A 3,558-nucleotide genomic window follows, 5' to 3' on the forward strand; every position below is an offset into this window, starting at 1 on the left:
ATTTTATAAGCAGGAGGATCCGAGAAGAGCGCATAAGTCTGAGAGTATTCAACTCATTATCCCGCGTTCTCTGGACGATGGTCCAGCCCTCTATTTACTTGCTAGATCACCCTGGCCTTATATACGTACAATGGCCCACACCAGACTCTCGACTATCCACTCTCTCACTTTCTCATTCAAGGGTGTTTTTCATAAGATTGTCCCTGTGGAGAAATGTAATTTGTGTAATTTAAATGAGGTAGAATTTTTAGCCCATATCTTTCTACGCTGCCCTTTCTATTCAGCTCGTCTTAGATTTTGGTTAAATTATATGTCTGTGCAATTTATAAACAATGCTGCTGACATCGATTGTGACAATTCCCTTATTGACTTACTTCACACTAATCTTAGAGATGTAAATGCGATCAGAAATGTACACAACTTTGTTAAGAATGCGATGAAAATTCGAGCCTTCCATCTTGAATATTAAATGAGAAAAAAAAATATATATATATGTATAAAGGTAATGAAATGCTCTGCTCCGCTGTTTAGTTTAGTATAATATTAATGTCTTGTTTCTGTATATACTCGGTCTTACGTATGACTTCTTTTTGCAATCTGCTGTTAACTTAAATTAAGCCCAAGGCTAACATTGTCTATTTTATTATGAAAATGAATTTATGTATGAGAATTTAAATGTACCCCCCCCCCTGCCATAGGGTTTTATCCCTGTGGGGCAGGTATCAATAAATAAATAAATAAAATAAATTAATTAACCGCCGCTAACTCCCCTACCGGGAGTTTCCCTGATTGCGTCGAGAATCTGGACCCGTCTAACTACAGGGATCAAAGCACTTAGCTGCTCTCTCCCTAAATCTGTTGTAATACCAACATAAACGACCGTTGTTATTGTCGCTGCCATCGGACCCAGAACCTCGATTACGTGAACGAGAGCGGGAACGAGAACGAGAACTCTGATCGCCAGACTGCTGACGGATACAAGACGACAGTGCAGGAACCTGACGCGACAAATCCTCAATACGACTAGCCAACGTTGGTGGGAGAGGAGCTTCAGGTGCTGGCTTCAAAACCTCCGCCAAATGAACACCACCAACGACTTCATGGATGCTATCAGCTATTTGGCCCAGCTGCTCCATTGGCAAATTCAACTGAGTGACGAGAGCTGCCCTAACAACCTCTGGAAGATGGTCCAACCACACAGTCTTAACGACATAATCTGAAACTGTAAGATCGTATTGTCTAAGATGTCGAAGGACCTCCAAAGTACGTCTGTCACCCAGCTCCTCACCAGCAAGCAGTTGATGCAACCGAACCTGTCGAGACTGCGAAACTCTCGAAACCAGAGCAGTACGAATGGCTGTATAAGGATTAACAGCTGGAGATTCCCCACAACCCAACGAAACTTGGTTACCTCGGTAGTAATCCTAGACAGGGCAAACTGCCCCTCCAGTTGATGAAACCAAAGCTCAGGCTGATCAGGCCAGAACGTCGGAATGCGAGCTGTAATTCGACCCAAAGCAGCTTGCAACTGGTTACCATCAGCTTCTGCTCCAGCGTTGCCTTGCAGTTGCTGCAACTGCGCGTGCAAAAACTGCTGCTGCTGCAGTAATTGCTGAATTTGATCCTCCAATGGCACCTCAAGATTTATTTCAGGCACATCAGCCATTTTAAATTTTTAATCACACACCCGTGTCACCTTACAAAAAACCGGAACTGTCATTAAATGAAATTTTGATATTAACCCCAGTGCGACACAACGTCCAACAGGTACCCTGCAATGCACCAGGTTAGAGCTGACACGAGATACAAAACGCTAAAAATGCTGACGCACGTGGCCAACGATGCCGGAGAACCAGAATTTAAATATAGCGTCACGCGCGCGAGGTACGACGCTGTAGGGGTCCACACGAGAGCTACAACGGCCCGGCGCTCAAAAACCGGCCGAAATCTCACCCCACGCGACGCTACGGGATTCACACAACCTAGAAAAAACTCGACGCCACGACGCCGACACCGAAAAATGCTCAAAAATGCACAAAAATGCATCCTTAACACACTCCCAATCACTGTTACGAACAGCTGAAGCCCTCTAAACAGGAATTAAAAACCCCCGGATTAATCACGACCGGAAAAAACCACGTGAATTATTGAAATTAATTACAAGATTAACGAAACCACGCGGCCCGGAATAAAACCAGAGACCTTATAAACCCGTTTGACACTTCTCAGGGCACTAAACAACAATTAATCCACTAAAAAACCAACGATCGGGGTCAGCACATGAGGGGATATTAGATTTGGTGGATGAAATAATTAATAAACCCTCATTAACTGAATTAGATTTATTGCTTAGAATAAATGGCGTGATTGGGAGCGCGAGAATACCAACGTGAGTGATCCCACATGGGAACAACTCGGGAGAGCGATGCGCGACGAATGAATGACGGTCCATAGGTGAATGTCCATGAACAGACTTGCGCGGCAAAATTAGAACTCGCGGATCGCCACAACCTCTTATGGTGCTCAATAGTTTCGGCACACCGATTGCGAAATACAGGTAAACCCAAGGTTTCGGCCGTCCTCGGTCTTCTTTTAAAAATGAATTTCACCTCTCTAAAGTTAACATACCCGTTCTATCAATTTGAAATGCAAAACTGTTCAAAAAATATTGAAAGTACCTTTACAAACAGGGGTTTTAGGGTCGATATTTTGAGTGTCGGCGTCGTCGAACTCGTCATAGAGTCTCGGGTCTTGAACACTGAGGCGAGGTATTATCCTGCCACTTCTTATGAATTAAATGATTACGTATATTTAAAACGGTTTGTAAGGCACAGTTCTACGCCTGAACGTCCATCTTGTTTTTCATAGCTTGGAGGTAACACAGTCTTTTTTTCATTCTGCAGACATGTATTGTTTTTAAAATCCGTCTCTGTACCCAAATTTATGGTCTCTCGTGCAGATAAGTTCTGGAGATATACAGCCTCCTCACCACCAATAGTGAAAATACAGCGAGCATTTCTGCACAGCTCTTTAATATTATGTAACGCGTCCCGCACTTCTGTATCCCCATCATGCCACTCGATTCCGTGATTGTTATTTGTGAGTCTATTGTTCATCTCACGCCGGCAGGTAGAAAGGTCCAAGTACGGATAAGATGCATTCAAAATCCAGGGCGAAAAAAAAACTCCCTCAGTATCAGCAACAGCAATTTCTTTTGGCAAGAATTTCTAATTTATGCCACGAAAACCTTGGATAATGACAGCGACATCCATGTTGATGCGATCACCACAAGAGACTTTTTTATAATGAATAAGCCAATAGGTAGATAAAGTAATATATCTGATGACGGAGGCGAGGGGAAATCGAGGTGGGGGAAATATGTCAGTATCATTTTAATGTTTCATTTTAATTAATTCTTCATTCACAGCGAAAAAGTTACAGATTTTTGCATTTCTGCTGCTACGTGCTTTCTATTCTTTGCTGCATCAACTGCCAAGCGTACTTCTTTAACAATTTCGCCGGTGTATAATGTGACAATTTGTCCAAAGAAATCAAAAA

General features: G+C 42.8%; 1 pseudogene; it reads right to left on the reverse strand.

Moving 5' to 3' along the window:
- Positions 1 to 2,658: 2,658 nt before the first annotated feature.
- LOC107046637 lies at positions 2,659 to 3,272 on the reverse strand (annotated as a pseudogene).
- Between the last annotated feature and the right edge of the window lie 286 nt (positions 3,273 to 3,558).

The sequence above is a fragment of the Diachasma alloeum genome, unplaced genomic scaffold, assembly GCF_001412515.2.
Source record: "Diachasma alloeum isolate Michigan unplaced genomic scaffold, Dall2.0 Dall_scaffold_01635, whole genome shotgun sequence".
In the NCBI taxonomy this organism is placed as follows: Eukaryota; Metazoa; Arthropoda; class Insecta; order Hymenoptera; family Braconidae; genus Diachasma; species Diachasma alloeum.